Below are 19,129 nucleotides of genomic sequence, written 5' to 3' on the forward strand. Positions count from 1 at the left end.
CCTAAAAGGAACAATGCATTGGGGATGCCTGTGGGCTTTCTAAAAGCATTTGTATGAATATGCAGCAAATACATGCTTTTCTTGAATTGACTTATGGATTTTTTTTTTTTTTTTGCCTTCCACCTTAAGCATTTCACTGCCTAGCAGCAAACCGTCAAGCACTAGCCCTTCCTAGTCAGTCCCTCTTGTTCCCCTGCTTAAGAATGAAACACAATATCTTGCACACCCAGAATGCGAAGGAGCTAATCATTGGCTCGCATTGTGGCTGGCGGAGCAGGCCCGCCTCTTTGGCTTGTGCTGACAAGCTGTTTATGTTTGTGCAAGGCCACCCTTTAACTCAGCCGGCTGATGGCTGTAATGGGACCAACTGTCTGAATGCTGCAGGGAGCTAAATCTTCTCATCAGAGGCACAGTGAATTTCCGTCTCTGATACTCCTGCCCTATGGAACTCTATGGAACACTAGTAAGTAGCCTTCTGTCTTCTTGTGGCTTTTCTCATAAGACTAAGGGCATGTTTTAGCAAGGCAGGTAGGCGCTGTCATTCAGAGAGGCAGCTATTAATGTATTTCCTCTGTCTGAAGTAAAAGAGCAGCTACTTTGTATGCAGTGTCATGACTACAAGGACTGCACTATTTCAGTCTCAAATGAGACCTTCCTGGGAGGCAAGAGGGAAAAAGTTAGTAGGGACACAACTCATTTAAACTTGCCTATTTTTTATATGACTTTAATCTGCATCTAGTGCTCATGTTCAGCTGCATTTCCAGTATTTGATCATCCAGTCATGTTTCAAACAGCAGCAGGTTTGCAAGATCTTAAGTAGTGTTGTTTGGAAAAGTGTGGAAGGACTAGAAGTGAGGTACTGTAAAATATATGCTTCCAAAAATGTTGAAAGATACTGTCATATTCTAAGATACATACCTAGCAGTAGAAAAAGCAAAGTCATGTTCAGAGATTTCAGTTCTCTTTGCTGGCTGCTATTAGGAAATGTTCACAGCTCCACAAAGAAAAAGACTGCAGAGACAGAACAAACCTGACTTTTTTTGTCTTTAATATATGCTTTCTAATGTTCAGAATTTTAAATAAAATACTCCGTGTTTGGACAGTATTCTTCAATTTAATCCTGCATTGCAAATATTGCTGGACTTTTCAGACTTTCTCTTTTACCCTTTACATCAGCAAAGAAAATCTTAATGTTCAGTCAGAGCTGGATACCATGCAGAATCTCAGAACTAGTCTGCCCTTGAAGTTTTGGCAAGTCTGTGTCTAGATTTCTTCTTCCTTTTGGCATGGCTGGAAGTGAACCAGAAGCTGAACCAGAAGTGCCAGGATCTCCAGAAAATTCAGCTCAGGTTTTCGGTTCAAGATACCTGGGAGGAGGGGAAAGAAGCTGTCACTATAAATGTTTTCGTTATGCCTCTTTTTAAAATCACAGGCATAACCTTACTTCTAAGTTTCAATCAGGTCTTTGTTAGCCTTGAGTCATACCAAAAAGTAAAAGCGAATCCGAAATGAGGCCTGATGCCGTGTTCTTTTCAGCTTGTCTAACTTGCCCCCTATGGATGTAGCCAATAGGGGGATGTTCTGGGGGTTGTGCCCTCATCTCTGCCATGCTGCTTGTGTTTTGGGGCTGTGCACAGCTTCTGCAGACAGCCCTGATGCAGTCTGGAGACCTTTGGCTCAACTCTTCGACTCATCTATAATGCTTTTAAGGACTGCATCATTCAATGAGTTTTGAATTGCAGAGGGCCAGCCAAGCAATATTATCTGTGGGAAGCAGTGGCTAAGAGGCAGTTAGACAGAAACTTTCAGATAAAAATGGTCAAATTATGGGCAGCTATTGTTCTTAGTACGTTTTAACTAGATGGGTGTTGATGCTCGCAGTCGTTCAGCCCTGAGACTGAGCCTCCTCTAAAGCGATACAATGCATGCGTGCTAGTGTATGAACTAAAGCTAATTACAGCAATAAGCTGCTTCTGTGCCAGGTTGTGAACACAAGCCAGAGGTTTTCAGTCACTCTCTCTAAGTACCAGATAGATACTAAGCCTTGATTAGAAAGATGAAAATGGAATTGTTTTTTGTCTATAGATCGAGTAACAAAGAAAGCCATGAGATACACATCAGGCATAAATACGCACCTAGGAGTTTTTGCTGTGCTCTCTGAGTACATAGTTAGGAATAATCAATATGCTTACCACATTGTCTCTCCCTTGACTAAAGAAAGAACTCCTTCTGCATTACCAGCTCAGCACAACATGACTTGCTCTGTAGGGGCAGACTGCGCCTATTTGATTTACATCACGGTAAACAGGCAGAAGATGAAAATTGATGTGTCTTCCTCCCAGAGAGATAATTTTCAAGATGTATGCACAGGGCTTGCTAAAACAGAGCACTGCATCAACATCCTTCATAAAAACCTGACTACTCTGAACTGCATATGTTATAATTGTACTTTCTGATTCTGAGATGGTAGACAGTTTGTGAAAACAGAATGATTTACTAGTACTCATTAACTGAGCTTTCAGATAGCCTGGGAAGCAGATAAGTGTATCGTCCTCAATCTACAAAAGAGGGAAATGAATTCTGCAAGAAAGCTGGAAATAGAACTAAGATCTGCTTCCCGGGGCTGTGTTTTTACTGCAATTCATTTTCTTCTCCTGGCTCTGCAGGTGCACTACATGTTGACTGTGAGATCCCTCGCCAACATTTTCCTGTGGCTGAGTCTTTAGGCTCTGCAGGCACATTTGCAAAATAGCTATTGTTCAGTTATTCAGCAATTAGTGGGAGATATCCATTTGGGGTTGACTGAAACTCTGACCTCCTACCATGACCTCTTACGAGTACTCCCAAATATACTTATGGTTGACAGATTGCAAACCCTGCAATGTTGAATCTGATCTACTGGATTTTCCCCTTTGCCTTTGAGAATGTCAGACCAGCTCCCAGAACTAGTCAATCTTTTGGGAAAGAGAAGCTCTGTAGATTAATAAATCTTGAATTACTGGAGGTGTTATTCTTGACACCCTGAGCATTTGAACTCTTGGCAAAAGCAGGAGGCTGTAAGGGTGCTTTTCATCTCAGGGTTTTGGCTTATTAGTGGGTGCTTTGCTGATGTGTCCTATATGCTTGACACACATGAATTACAGTTATGATAAGAGAGTGCCTGTGAGTGAAATATCGCCTGTGCCCCAATCCCATCAATTGTTTGAGTCTGACCAGAAAACTGAACTGCCAGGTAACAGGAAAAAGTCTGAGGTCCTGAAAGAAGCAGTGGCAGCCTTCTGTCAGGTTTGTATAGACTTCCTTGTAAAATCACTTGCCATCAGTACTCAGGTCTCTGTAGGGGAAGAGACTGAGATTTGCAAACAACCTGTCCTCAGCGTCCTTGGGTAAATTGTCCTCTTTCTTAAATATGAACTAATATCTTCCATGCTAGTATCCCCAACTTTCACCCATACCTATGAAAGCTTTAAAAATCTTTCATTGTGGTTTTATTTTCTTTATTTTCTTTATGTATTTATTTTATTTTTCAGGTTTGTTTTCCTAGGTATTAGATCCTTTTCTAGGTAAGGGAAGATGTTGTCACTGAAGTGGAACATACTGGTTGCTTCTAAAAAATGAAGAATCTGAGCATACAGACTTCTGTATTTAAAAAGAAAGAGCAGCAGGGTTGTAGTACTCAGATGTTAATCATTCGTCAAGAACAGAGGGTCTCCTTCTAACGTGTGGATTTTATTTTGGTGGTGTTACTCAGAAAGCACTGCACTTAAGAAAGAAAAGGATTGCAAGGCAGGCTATATGTGCAAAATTCACCTCAGGAAAACAGAAGTTTCTCAACTAGGAATTTGCCATGGGGCCAGTTCTGTAGAGTGGCCTGCCTGAAATATAATAGAAAACACAGGCCAAGACGGAAAGAAAAGGCATCATGTCCTTCCTTTCTTGCCTATCACAGGAAGTGAATTGCAGTGGCTAAGTGGTCTTCAGGTCTGTGCTGCCTTAAATCTGCATTTACCATAGTCCATTGATTTCTCTGACTACTCTTCCTCCTGTCTGATGTGCCTGGCCTCCCAGCTGGCCAGCAATGCTGATAGAAACAAGCCTCAGTGGCATACAGATACTTGTACTGGCTGTGCTTGCTCTGTTCCTGTCCTGGGAAGATGTTCCCTTGGACTCCATGGGCAAGCCCTAACCTTTCTTCTTACTGGAATCACTGGCTTACAGAACAGGGTCTCTGCATTGCTGCTTTGCTTTGACAGTGTGTCAAAGGTTCAGTCTTGCAAACTACCTTCTTTTAGGGCACATACAGGATGGGTATAAAATTAACTGCAGCCTCCAGATGGCCCACCCAGATTCCTCTCTCTAGCTCACCTCTCTCAGGCCCAGAAAGCAAATCGTATCCCAGTATGTGCTCAAGTAGGCAGGAAATATTATAGATGCCACTGTTCCTTCATCCATGAAGGAGCTTTTAAATATTGCAGTTTCCTTCCTTTTTGCCTGTGTAGCTGGACAGAAAATCTAAGCAAGCAGCAATTTAAGCTCGTAGTATCAAATGTCCTTAATTGAGTGGGTAGCTTGCTGTGTTCTGACCTGGTTGCTGCTGTCTAAAAAAAATATCATGGCTGTAGCCAGCCTTTCCCTCTTATCACTGCTGGTTTACAGCATGTGAAACTGAGAAGTATAGTACCCATCAAAATTCAAAGACTGCACTGCAGCTTTCCTCAGGAAATCAGATCATACTTGGGGCTCACTTTATTCTTACATCTTTCTCCTTACACGGCATCTTCAGCTGACACTTTACCTAATGCTCCGTAAGGTATAGTATAACCCCTCAATGTACCCTGACAGTCAGATGTTACTGTTTGTTATAGTAGTGTCCTGGTACAGAGTTCTTCAGGCCTTACTCTGGCAAAACTCCCACTAACAGCGATTCAGGGACTGGTTATGTAAGGGCTGAAATGGGACTGTGAGAATTACAATCTTTTCTTATATGTATTTTTAAATTTCTGGTTCTGATTGGGATGCTTAGCTTTGGAGCAGTACCTTTGGCCTTCATTTCAATTAGTTTTTGAATGTGTAAGAGTAACTTGATAGGTATTTGGTGAGGTTACTATTAACTCCAGCACGGCAGTGGATGAACTTTCAGCATATTACGGTTTTCAGACATTGCCTTCATGAGACCATCTGTCTAAAGAAACCTGCCTCCTTCTCTCCATTTCTCCATAATTTTCTCCTGATTTCCACTCTCCTCTATCACTTTGAAATTTATGCTTGACACTCGTGTACACTTTGGGACCCAGAACTACTTCAAAATATTTCCTTGATTCACAGTGGCTATGTAAAAAGTTATGCTGTCACGGTTCAACACACAGATGGGAAGATGCGAGCCAGAGCTGCTGTGGTTCTGACTGCAAAAAAGAGGAGTGGGAAGAGATGATCATGTGGGTAAAAAGAGGAGAGACAGCATTCTTGTATATGTGCGCAGGTACATAAATTAGGGTATTCTCAATAGAAATATCTTGTATTCCCACCTGCCTCAAAGTCCTGCACAGCCTCAAGCTTCTCAACCTTTCACTCCAGCTTTTAGTAGCCTGAGGCCTCTCATCCTTATGCCCAGTCTCCAGCTCATGCCAGTGTAGAGCATCTAGCTGCTGCCTGTGGTCCATGCCTCCCTGCCTGAGCCACATAGTTCACTGATTCTTCATCTTTCTGCTGCAACTCCTCTCCTTCCATCCTGAGCTACCTTTTTTTTTTTTCCCCCAGGCCTCCCAGATCTCATCATCCTGAACCACTGTACTCCATACCATTTAAGACGCTTGTTTTCCCTGCCTCACAGTCCTTAAAAGCTTCCCCAGAGCCCCTTGCTCTTTGCCATATTCTCCTTCTACTCTCAGTCTTCCTCACAACAGCCCAGTGTTTGCAGTCTGAGAAACAAGGTGCTGTTTCTTCTCCCCTAGAGTCTCAAATTTCTGAGCCCAAAGGTCTCAACATACCTTCTTTTTCCTCTTTTTCCTCTTTTTCATTGTACTTGAGGGCAGGAAAGTGGGAAGGTCCAGCATAAACCAGGCACATACTAGCCCTTTGCATGCTGTAAGAATGGATAGCTCCAGGCAACGTCGGAGAAAGACTAAGCCAAGAAATATATGAGCATGGTGTATTTTTTAGAAAATGTAGTTCTTTCTGTTTCTCTTGGCAAACAAAATGTCCAGTATTCAACACTTATCTTGTGAACCATCTTCAGGCTCAGAGCTGCTTTTGAACTGCTTGCTGTGATTCTTCATGTGCTCATTTCTTCATATTACTGGTCACATGGTAACATTTCTGATTCTTGGATGAATGATGTTTTCAAACAAAAAGAGGGATTTGGACACGTTACTTTTGGTTCAGAACTTTTCTTGAATGCAGCCATATGAAAATGTATACATTGGTATTTCCTGGATACTTGCTTTGAAAGAAAGCTTGCTTATGTGAATGAACGTTTGTGATAAACAGTAATACGGAGACATTATGATTTTACAGGAGCCAGTGGTTAATTTCTGAGTGTAGCAAACTATGATTCAGGGCAGTACAGAGCAGAAGCATGAGCCTGGAACAAACAGTGTATGCCAGTGTTTAAGGGTCATGGTTGCCACAGAAGTGCAACTTAGAGCTTGAAGTAAGATTACAGTCAAAAGGAGTTTGCGGGGGCTTATGTGCTGTTTCATGGTATATTTTCATAAGCGGCTTGAGCATTTGGCTGGCAGTCTTTTTTCTTCCCCGGCTTTGGTTCAAAATGCCCCACATCTGTATCAGCTTCAGCACTCAGCGTGCCCCCGTGAGCTAATTCACCTCACTGACCTTGCAGAAAATTCATGTATTTTGTCATGGATCAATTTTCTGTCAGGCAATGAGCTGTACCTGTTCACTGGGAGTCCAACAAATGCCTCAGTGCAAGGTGAGAAGTAGGAGTGTGCAGCCAGAGAGGGGAAGGGAACCTTTGAGAACAGTCTAATGTTTGTTTTTTGAAATGACATTCTTCCAATATTTGACCTTCCCTGATGAAAACCACTGGGGCATATGCATTGCATGCTGTTGGCTGGCTTGTTACTTAAAGAATACACAGTATCCAGCCATTAACTCCTGTACTGTGGGCTTCAGGGTAGGAGGAAGGGACCACCATTCTAACTCGCTTGGAAAGGAAGATGCTGCATGTCTCTCTGTCACCAAAGCATTTATAATGAGATCATGTGCCCCAGGCAAGCCCAGATCCCTGCAGTCACAGATGTTACTGAGACTTGATGGGAAAAAGTGGCTTAGTGCTATGCTTATTCTCCCTTTTTTTTCTGGGGAGAGCCAGTGGCTACTGCAGGCTGTACTGAAAACAGCAGCAGCTGGGGGGCTTCCTCAGCATCAAGGTTCTAATGCATTATGTTTTTGTCTGAGCTGCTTATTTTCTTGCTGTGGAAAAGGAGTGATACATGATAAAGCAAAATATATACATTATAAAGCAAAATACCAAAAGCACTGAAAGAGCCCAATTCTCATCTGACAGAAGGAGCAGACTGCAAACGATTATCACACTACATTATCTCTTCAGAAGATCAGCTAACAATTCTGTGCCTTTCTGGAGAGTGACAGCTTTTGCCAAACTCAAGTCACTGGGTACCAAGCTGAAGTACTAAACTAAAATATATAGTAAGTCAGGCCAGGCTAACTAAATACAAGCTTAGCATCTGAACCCAGATCCAAGATATTCCGTGTGCTGGCTTTAAAATGCTGGTGATAAAATGATTTAGAATATCACTGCTAATTCATCTGTAGAAAATAGGTTATTGTCAGTACAAAAATCTACATTATTTTATTTCATCAACAGTAAGTGAACTGAAGCTTCACCTTCAACTCCTCCAAAGTTTGTCTCAGTTTATCACACTTGTGGTTTTTCAGTCTGTACAAAGCCTTCCAGCTTATTTGCATCAGAAGATTCATCTAGGGCTTAAACTATGACTGACTAGAAGTCTGCATAAACCCATTTAAAATCCTACACCAAGTAGTGTACTGCTAAAATGAAAGGTAAGCACATAGCTGTGGTGCACTCCTGGTTTGTTAATCTGCCATCCTGAGCTTTTTTCATTCAGGGAATTTCACAGATTCAAATTAAATGGCATGGTGCATCCTCCACCAAATGCAGGCCTTTCGTCTGCCACTTTCTTGGTATTTAAACTGCAGAAGAACAGCATGGAAAACAGGTTGCTTTAATCTATACCCTTGCAATTCAGCAGTCTCAATACAACCTCACTAGACTAGATGGAAGCAGAATCCAGCCCAAGAGAGATACGTATTCTGCCACCTACTGTGCATCACAACTTGTCAGTCACTGACTGAGGAGGGCACTTTTCCCTGCTTAAACAAACGTGCAATGGTGTTCGAAGAAACCTTTCAAGAATCTGCAAATAATATCAGTTTAATCAATATCTAAGCTGCATCCTATTCCACTCTTGTCCTACTAACATTTCTAATGTAGTTATCTTGGTGAAAAATCAGGGTTGCTTTCTACTTACATGGAAAATAACAGGGTTGTTTTGTAGCTGGCATTAGAAAACATCCCAAATGGAAGCCACCATTTTTCTGAGAAGGCAAATTGCTCTAGTAGATTGTTTTCCCTGTCTGTTCTGTTCTTTGATGCAGTCTTTTCTATATGAAGCTTTCTACAGTAAATTTTCTCTCACCATCAATCTGATGAATATCATCCATCTCCATTTCTCCAGAAAGCTAACATCCCTGTGCTAGATAGGAACATGGTGTTTGCCTCAAAGTTCATGGAAAGAGAGTGTAAGAAAGTGGGAATCAAATGGTGCCTTAGTAATATCCAGGCAACAGTGAGGGGACACATAGCCAGCCTGCCTGGAGGCAGGAGCTATCTGTGAACAATAGGATGATGGTCTCCCACATGGATGATATGAAAGAGGAAATGGAGAACAGAAAAGAAGGGAGAAAAACGTGGTGAATAAAAATGATCCCTGGACCCTTGAAAATGAAAGGTCATTAAAATCAGTCTTCTACTTTGGAATCTTGAATTTTTTTTGATGTTTTCTTACAGAGTGTTTATTTGTGAAAGCAGCCTTTGAAGTAAGTGGGCTGGGTTTTCTTTTTTTTGAGATAAAATGGATATATTGAAGAGTACCTGAGAGATCAGTGTGAATTGATGCATTTGCTCTTCAGGGGGAAAAAACATTCAGTCAGCACGAGCATCACAGACTGAAAGTGGTTACTTCCACTTATTCTCCACGTTAACTCCATGTTTCACAAAAAAGAGTTCTTATTCCAAAGGTAACAGTCATTCAACTTGTCCTGTGCTGTGATAATACAGGGGGGAAGGGAGCCTACTTGTCCAGAAAACCACACAAGGGCTACTCTGCTGTACCCATTAAATAATGTCTGCCCCCAAGCCTAGAAGTCTGTTCTGTCAAGATCAGGTCCTTTGGTTTCATGGAAAATATCAGTTCGGATAAAAACAAGATGTAGTCAGTTCATCCCACTGAACTGAACTGTTAACAAACCTTATTTAGTGCTGTTTCAAAAAATAATCTTATTTGCTTCGGTTGACATCCGTGCATTTCAAGTGTTTCACTGCTTACCGCCTTGATGGGAGAACAGAGCAGAAGGGAGGAAAAATGCTATAATGCAGGCCAAAGATGCACAACTGTAGTAGCAGCTGAGCAGTAGGGCATATGAAACCTGTTCTCACATACCTCTTGTTTGTGTGGGGTGTTCTGGTGTCAAATAATAAGACTGAGCTGATGTCTAGCCTTTTACATTGGATCACTAGATTGTATTTCACTCATCTGGAGGGCTGACTGTTTTCACAGAGTCTGTAGGAATATAATACCTTCGAGATCTCTAGCATTCTGCCTGATGTGACTGAAACTATTCAATAGGTTATACAGCTATTGAGAGGAATTGTGATAGCACAAGCAAAAATACATGTAAAGAAAATTCATTCACATTAACAGTCCAGTGATGTTAATCCTGGATCCAGGTACAAGATGAGTAGACAATCAGCACAATCTTAATTGTGCAAAGATTAAAAACTGAGAAAGTGAAAAGGCTCGGGACTTTTAGGCAGACTGTTTACAATGGTGTTTTTATTTTGTTAATGACTCACTGTACTGATTCACCTATGCTTTAGTGAAAGCATTTAGAGATTCGCACTGTTCAAACAGACTATTATTCCCAGTAGAAAAGCTTGCAAAACTCCTCTGACTAAACTGAAGACTAAATAAAACTTGATATTTTAAAGTAAAAGAACAGGCAGATAATGACAACTTTACTTCTAAGTACGTCAAAACTTTTTTTATCCACCATAAAATCTGTTTACTGATTATTTATTTATTGGGAAAGTGGTGCTCTTGAGTACTGACTCAAAAGCCTTGAAGTATACAAAAATATAGGTACCCCTCAAGGCTCTGGTACCTGAATTTAATCAGGTAGTAGGCCTTTAAATAGCTGAAAATAGAGACTGCAAGTGACTTAGGAGCTTCAAGTCATGGACTTCTACTGGGTGGTTTTCAAAATTTGGCTTGTGATACTTTTCGTAAAATGTTCATTCTTGTAATTAATGGATCAGATCACCCCAGAGGTTCTCTATTAAGCAACTGTCTGCTGACTGATAGTTGCCTTATTAAAGAAAAACATAAACAAACCCAAACAAACCAAAACAACAAACAAAAATAATTAAAAAAACAAACCCAAACTGAAACCAAACCTTCCAGCACAACAGATTTGCTTCCCGCCTGGAAACATTTAAAGGATGTAAAGGGATCAGCATTTACTTCCTTGTTTATAAAAACCAGGTTGTTCTAAATGACTTGCTAAATTGTTGAGCTGTTTCAGGTAATGCACTGGATTTTTCCTCCCTTCCAGAGAGGCTGTGTGTGCTGGGAGGGAGGGCTGCAAGATTGTTTTTTCTCCGCAGGGAGAGGGGAAACTGGCTGCCACCTTCCTGATTGGTGTGCGGTGTTCTTGGCTGCTGGGGGCTGCCCGGGGGAGCAGTCAGTCATCTGCAGGCGGGAGACCATCCTGGCAAGGGGCTGGCTGTTTATTTTCAAAGCCTTTGTACCTCAGGTTACTTGTAAGGCTGATGCCTGGGGAATTCTGCTAAGACTGGACTGTATATATTCCATGTTTTGCCTGTAATTTGCAGCTTATGAAAACCAGATGGATGACTCTATGCGCTGCAAGTTAGTATAGGGATAGGAGCTTCTGACATAAGAGCAGCTTTTACAGAAAACACTGAGTTAAGAAGATTCAGGCTCAAGCTAGATTGCTTCTTCCCTCCCCCCCACTTTGTCTATTTTTACTGCATCATTGGTATGTGTCCAAGGAGAGTCGGCCATATCATTCGGAAATACAAGGGGATAAACTTTCGACTGTTGAATCTCTTCAGGCTGAGAGACTCCAGAGTAAATGAACTGGGAGAGAGAGATTTAAAAGGAGAGATTTCTTTAGGTGAACTTTTTTGGTTGTCTGCTCTGCCAACAGCAGTGTAAAATAACGAAGAAACTGCAGCAGTCCTTTCCCACTGTCTTTCTAAAGAATGTAAGTTACCCTTTCACACTTGTCTATAACTGTCCGTGTGCTTTTTCTGCTTTCGAGCATTTTGTGAGAGCAGTGGTTTTACAGCAAGCGAGCTCTTGCCAGGAGCTCTGCTGTGTGAGTGAATCGCTTTGTCTTTCTCTTCTTTAAGTCACGCTGGCAGCGGGGAAGCTGAGCAGTTTGACACCACCTTTCTTTGACAGTCGTGCTTGCTTGGCTTTAGATGGCTGTCGAAACCTTTAAACCTTTTCAGCATTTGTGCAGAATGCTGTTTGTAGCTGGTAAAAGATAATAGCAAATGTTTTGATTTAACTGTCTGTGTCAGGCTTACAGTAAGAGCAAGTGTTTCAAAGGGGATTGTGTGATGTTGTGTAAACAGGACAGGATGTGACAAGGGAAAACAAATGTTTCCTGCTCTTTAATATTTAAAAGAAATAATTGAAACAGAGCCATGGAGTTTGCCTAGGAAAGAAATAATGATGCTTATTCAAAGCAAAATGATGACTCTGTAAATCTGAGAGGACAACACCAAGGTCTAATTAGGAGAGTGAGTTTACTTTTCACATGTGTTCAGTTTTTCTGAAGTTGGCAGTTGGCATTAATGTTGTCACGTTCTGTTGTTGTGCTTTTACGAAGAGTAACTTGAGCCATTACCTGATGCGTAGCTCTCCGTAGGTTACTTATGTTGGTTCATTTCTCTCCTTTTAGTTTATTTTACTATTTTCAAAATGTAGTCTAGGCAGACTGTCAGACAGATTGATAGGTTTAAATATGAATAAGGCTTTATAATGATAACGTACCAGGTAATATACCAAGAATAAGACAAAAATCACCCTGAACTCAAAAATTCATTAGACCAAACCAGTTACATAAATGTTCATTTATATGGGGACAAATAACAAAATTGTATTGAATGTACAACGACTATACAAATATTTCTTGGACAAGGATGTGGCATAAGAAAAGCTGCTTTCTGTTCCAGCCTTGGATTTTTTGTCTTTGAGGGCAATGGATTTGTTACCTGGATAACAGTTCTGTGGCCAGCTGTTGTGATTCAATAATCAAAAGTTTTTTCTTAAAATTCCATATTGCTGTTTGTGTGAAAACTGAAATTAAATTGACTAGTGATACTAATGAGGTCTTCTAGACAATGTGAATATCTGGAATAAACTTGGGAAAATAAACTGCAGGGCTTGAAAAGCATATTAGAAGGTTTATTTTTTTAAAATCTGTATAAAATTGTTTATTTTAAAGCTAGTTCCGTAATTTTCTGGAAGATGGACTCATGACATCTAAAGCCTGCAATGATTATAGAGAGAAGGTAGCAGGAAGCTACTGTACTTGGTCTTGGGACTGCATTGTCCTGCTAGAAAGCACAGCCAGCAGAAAGAGGAGGTTAGTCCCTGTTTCCGGAGAGTGTTTTAGGTGGAATCTTTCTGTTAGCTGCTGACCAAATGAAATAAGGCTTCTGTGCTTTGGCACTCATCCAAAACTGCTTACCATAAACCAAAGGTTTCATTCAACTTCTCAGCAAAGCATTTGACAAACTTGAGTTGGGAAGAAGCTCTGTGGTCTGATTTGGAACTGCAGTGCCCACAGTTCGGCTGTAAAGAACAGCTTGGGGTTTCTTCATTGAAGGCTCACTTCAGTCCTTGAGATTCGTCCTTTTTCATGACAAATGGCTTTGATACACCTTTAATACACTATGGCTTTCCTCAGAGAGAAGGGTAAACGGAACCTCTTTGTTGCTTCAGGGAGCACCACTAACACATGCTGCTTGAGGGCCGGAAGGAAAGAAACATGAAGTGGGTTTTATGACAGAACCAATTCTAGGTTTGATTATAGGGTTTCTGGGAAGAGAGAAAAATTAAAATAATGGAAACATTTATTTTAGCCAACTGGGACAAAATATTTTGGCTTCCCTGTGTAATTCATAAAAGGAGGCAGCAAATGTATCATGCCAGATACAAAATAAAAATTAGAAGTATATATATGGTTAATGCCTTTTTTTTGGGGTCTTAAATGTTCATCTTTTTCATGAAAGTTACTTTCCTCGTAGTAACCAGAATATATGAGTTCAGTGAAGTCTTGGGTTTGAGACAAGCACTGTCCATGGCCTGACAGCACTCAAGTGCTGTCTGAATTCTGTGATGTCCAGCAGCATGCACTGTGTTTAGAAAATTAGACTTTACTTCTGGGGGATTTCCCCAGCCATGATAGTAATATTTCTCTGGCAATGCCAAATTTAGCTTGAAAGTCAGGTTGTTTACTGGAAAATCCCAGATAACTGGTGCTTGAAGCCATTGCAAAAACACGTTGGGCCTGTCTTTGCCTGATAATGGAATTTCATTAATTCATAGCAAACCTAGGATTTGAACAGCTTGTATTAATATAAACACAGCGATGCTCCTGATTCTTTTGAGGAAAACTGAGGAATTAAATGAGCTGAAAAGGTTTTGGGTGTCCTAACGCAGAGAACAAAGTGTTGTGCATTACTACCGTGTAACTGAAATGTAATAATCTGCATAAACTACTAAACATACAGTTTTGCAGAAACATAGAATCACAGTGTCTAGACACACAAAATATTTATACAAAAACAAAGGCACGGGGTATGGTAGGTTAAGGATAAATCCTTGAGCCAAACGTAAAAGAATTGGATTTGATCAGTTGGCAAGCATATTGCCTCATCAAAATTAAATGTGCCTGAGGATACAAGTGTAGCTGGTTCGAACTATTTGTTTATACACGGTAGCAAACTACTTCAAATAATAAATTCAGTTTATCAAGAATGATCCTTAATACAATTGCATTATAGAAGGGAATAGCTCTTCAGATTTAAATAGTTTTAAGGACAGTGCAATATTCTGTATTAAATTCCAAAGAATCTATAAAAGTGCTGAAAAGTCCAACATGGAGTTTTTCCTTTTTTTTTTTTCTTAAATTTTTCAAGTCCTAAACATTTTCTCTTGGAATTTTGCTCATCCATATTTTGCAGGATAACATATATGAACTTGCTTTTTTTAGTCAGCTTTCAGGGACCACATTGAAGAAGTCCAGTGACTGTCAGATTGAAATCTGCTGTTGCAGTTCCTATACTTGGCTGACACCTTCAACCGAAATTAGATATGCTATTTCCAGAGACTGCAGGTTGTGGTTATGTTATTGCTGATGTTTGTAGGTTAAAAAAAAGGGAGGAGGGGGGGTGTAGGGGGAAGCTAACAATGTGAAATGTATGACATGAGCTCTTAAAAAAAAAAAAAAGACCGAAACAAAATCAATATTTATCGAGAGGAATAAATGTTGGAAAAGAAATAATAATTGTTTGGAGGTTTCTACAATACTGAAGGGAAAATAACAGGACTTAGTATTCACAGAAATAGACTTCACCTGTTTATACCTCCATTTTTTGGTATGTTACTTTTTAAGACACGCTGCTTCTTCTGTTAGAATTGGGGCCGCTCTTGTATTTGTTATGTGACATAAATTAATTGGAGGCAGTCCCTTGGTGTGCTGTAAGTTTTATGTTGACATGTGCCTGTAATATAAAGAGCTGCTTGGTTGCAAACACTTAGCACTTCACCTCCCACTGAGCAAAACTCAGGTTGACCTTTGGAGAATTGAAAATGGCATTTCATGACGAACTTTCTGAATTGTTTCATTTCCATTAAGACCAGGTTTTATTTCTGTGGTTGAAATAACTAAATATTTATTGTATAAATTGTAACATTAAAGACATTTGTCTTTGTTTTCTATCATAGATTCTAGACATTTTCTGTCACAGAATCTGTAGACATATCTTGGCATTGCATGTCACTCCTCCTAATAATTGGGGTAGTTGGCTGTATTTGGATTGGGCATTGCTTATTTTAAAGGATGAATTTAGTTGGAAGTCAATAATTTAGTTGATCACAGGAATAGCAGTTTGTAACTAGCAGTTAAATAAATGATGTAACACGTCACTCTAATGTACTGTGTGGGGACAGCCAAGGATCTAGTCAGCTGAGAAGTCTGTTGGCAACCAAGCACCCTTCCCACTTACCAGCTGGGCTTTAGGGCAGTAACTTAAAAAGCAAATCCCATTCAAAAGGAAGAATTGAAACAGCAATTGGAATATAGGTCTTGAGATGCTGAACAAGATAGTGTGGCAGGTAGATGTTGGCTGGCTCCATCCATCTTGCTACTTGTTAGTTGCAGTAGGGTTAAAAGAGACACAGCTAAATTAAGACGGAGACTTATCATAGATGCGTGAAAAATGTTAGCAGCATGTATTCTGGCACTTCTTATATTACATGGTGATCCCATTAACACAAGCATCAAAATATGTCCTGTAAAACTAGGCTGCTACAATAGTTTATGAACAAACTGCTGCCAGAATGGCTACGATGGTTTACTATTTGATATTAACTCTAGGCTACAATAACTTTAAGAACATGCCCTGCCCCTAGGAGAAAACAAATTACTTAAAAATGCACTGTAATAATGTATACCCTAAATATTCCTCTCGCAGAATGGACGACTTTGCTTTTTATGGTCAGCACTTTTGTTCATGTGTAAAGTATTATTAATTCTGTCTCACTTTAAAACCTTCTGAATATTATCAGTTTTGGATGCATTCTAGGAGCAATTAATTAGGTGGATGTTGATCTTCAGATCTTCAGGACACCCTCTGTGGAAGAGACATAAAAACTGGAGTAGATGGAATTACTTTTGATCAGGTTTTAAATGCATGAGATGAATGTTCAGTGATCTGCCTGCTCCTAATCCAGTATGGATTTATTTGTCTTAGTGTTACTAGTCTGCCTAAACATGTGTATGATCAGTTTATTTCTGGGTGACTTTCTGTTCTTTTGTCATGTAAAGCTATTTGTTCTGTGCTACCATCAGCTTCTGTTCGTGATTTTTTTTTTCTTTCAATTCTGCAAATTTAGACTGAAAATCCCCTCTTTTTCTTTTTATGGGTGGTGAATGCTAGGTTTGAAGATGTCCCTTCATTGAACTTGTCATTTGAAAAATTTTCATGCATAGAGTGATGGTTTAAAGAAAAAGTGAAAGTGCTCATCTCTGCAAAGATTTATACTGTGCCTGCCCCTTTCTATGTCAAAGTTTAGTAGAACTTGGTTATTTGTGAGCTTGAAGGTGTGTAGTATCTACCAGTGTGTTTTGTGAAGCACTCAGGAGTTGATTTAGCAAGTAAAAAGCAGTGGACAGATTATTCTGAGCTACATAACTCTGACTAGTATGAAAATACAGATGTGCAAAGATGCTCCTGCATCTTGTGCAGAACAAACCCCCTCCAAAGCAGTGACAGACTCTTGAGCAAACACACTTGACACAATTACTTACAGAACAACAGCAAAAAAAGATTGCACTCAAAATTTTGCTGAACATGGAAATGGTCTTGGAAATATCCCATCAACTATGGTTTTGTGTGCCTCTGAGTGCATTAATCTCTATAGTGGTCTTTGGAGTGACTTAGCATGTGTACCATGTTTAGCCCCAGCCATATTTGGCCCATGATCTATATTATTAGGGAACTTAAATACTCTGTGAGAAACAGGACTTCTAAAAGAGCAGATGCCACCAGGTTCAATGATGTCAGGTGTCTTTAAAGCCACCCTGGTTCTTCTGAGAACAGCTGTATGTTGTAAACAGTGTATATCAGGCTGCTTAGGAACTAAATTGAGCCCAAGGAATTAAAACCCAGGACTGAGGAACAAGCCTTTTACAACATACATAAACTGCTCAAGAGAAAAAACTGCCATAGTTTGTCTGCATTTGTACAGTACATTTTTCTTCCTTTTCCAGTGAGGAAACAGTATTCATGAAATGTTCTTCTACAACTTTCTCTCCTCTAATCCCTATATTGGTGGAACTGTTAATGGAAACCTTCAGGTATTAACTCCCACAAGATAAGCTTCTGCAGGTCTGCAGGTGTTTTGTGTGTATGTGGTGTTGTTGTTGGTTTGGTTTTGTGTGGTGTTTTTGTTTTGTTGGTTTTGTGTGTGTTGTTTGTTTGTTTGTTTAAATCTTGAAAGCAGGTTGCATTTGATACTTAGACCTCAAGTAATTGCACTGTACTGGGGTTGGGAAACCAGGCAGAGCCACAGCCTAATTTCATACCATCTGAGGTTTTTTTTCGCCCTGATTGTTACTCTGAGACAATACTGATATGGGTTAGTGTGTGGTCTTCCCAATGTGCTTGAAAGGCTTGCTGGACTCTCTGCTAAGAATAGGCTCTTCTCTTTACTTATTACCTAATTCTTAGTCTCTTCTACATAGTTTTGGGAACAAGTGATCTTTCTGCATCACAGCTCAGAAAACATTTTATAATAAAGAGATAAAATTATGTGTTGCACCATGAAGATTTCATCCTATTTATCAAATATGTGGCTGTAATTTTTTTGCCTTGCAGTTATGCATCTTAAATAGCTGGAAATAAATTTTGATTGTGAAATACAAACATGTTCTGAGATACTTCATTAGCAATTAAAGGGGAATGATTTTCCATTCATTCACAAATGTAATCCTTTACTTAAAATTTCCCAATGGAGATAAGCACAATCCTTTTATTACATAGAAAACAGAAGATAGTATGTAACAGAGGTCCGTTTTATAAGAACTGCCCTACATGTTCTGTGTAGGCCGAGAACCTCCTCAACCCTTAGCTTAGTCATTCCACAAAAAACCAACCAACCAAACCCCAACAGACTAGACTGGTGCATGCAAAATATTTTGTATATAGTAAGGGGGATCTGCAAAAATAAGTGAACAGTTCCATTTCTTGTGCTTACAAAGTCCAGAATTTTTGTTTGTCTTATCAGAAGCTGACACAGAGCACAGTCTTGAATACAAGTAAGTAGAAGAGCAAGAAGGCTTCTTCCCATATTTAACTTTTGGGACAGATTTTTATCAGTGCTCCTGAATGGTGGCCTTTACCCTGTGGACAACCATCATCTCACTTCTGAGATGTGCTCTTGCAGAAGGCCTGCTCTGAAGATGTGCACCCTCTGGAGGCACCTCTGTTGACTAAGGTGGACACCTTTTAAACTTTTAAATGAAGAGAGCCAGGATAGTGACCAAGGCATGATTTCCCCAAGCTCTATGGCATTGCTTTTAGAATAATACAGAGTGCCTCTGTGGAGAAACAAGACAGATGTCACTCTTAAGAAAATATCACTAGAAGTATTTTTTTTTTTCCTTAAGGATAAAGCAAATTTCAAAAGGTAGGAGCAAGCGGGGAGAAATGCTAGATTAGTGTTGTATTCACTATGAAAGGGTTCTCTGCTTGGGGTCAGTCTCCATTGTTGTGTGTCTTGTTTGTATGACGTAGAAATGGATGTACATGGTACTCTGTGGCCATGAGTGGCATTCTTCATGCAACAGTAGTGTATTAAGGCAGCTGTCTGATGGATTCGTTTCACCTGACATCCCTAAATGACAGGGCTCTGCAAAGTGATATTATAAAAACAGGTCTGTGAAGCCATTAATGTCCATTAACTATGCCAAAAGGGAGTGACTACTATGACAGGTCCTGTGATGTCTAAACTAAATATTTGGAAGG

The 19,129-nt window shown here is 40.0% G+C and overlaps 1 protein-coding gene across 3 annotated transcripts in view; it reads left to right on the top strand.

The window, feature by feature from the left end:
• Positions 1-383: 383 nt before the first annotated feature.
• TRIM2 (tripartite motif containing 2) overlaps positions 384-19,129 on the top strand; it is a 71,869-nt gene continuing 53,123 nt past the window's right edge. For 2 of the 3 annotated variants that reach the window (XM_065633656.1, XM_065633652.1), the window contains exon 1: positions 11,359-11,568. The gene's annotated coding sequence lies outside the window, so the exon portion shown is untranslated. Of the gene's footprint in view, positions 464-11,358; positions 11,569-19,129 lie in introns of those variants that run through there. The other variant, XM_065633653.1, reaches the window with a different exon arrangement.

Source organism: Caloenas nicobarica, chromosome 4 (genome assembly GCF_036013445.1).
Source record: "Caloenas nicobarica isolate bCalNic1 chromosome 4, bCalNic1.hap1, whole genome shotgun sequence".
NCBI classification, from domain to species: Eukaryota; Metazoa; Chordata; class Aves; order Columbiformes; family Columbidae; genus Caloenas; species Caloenas nicobarica.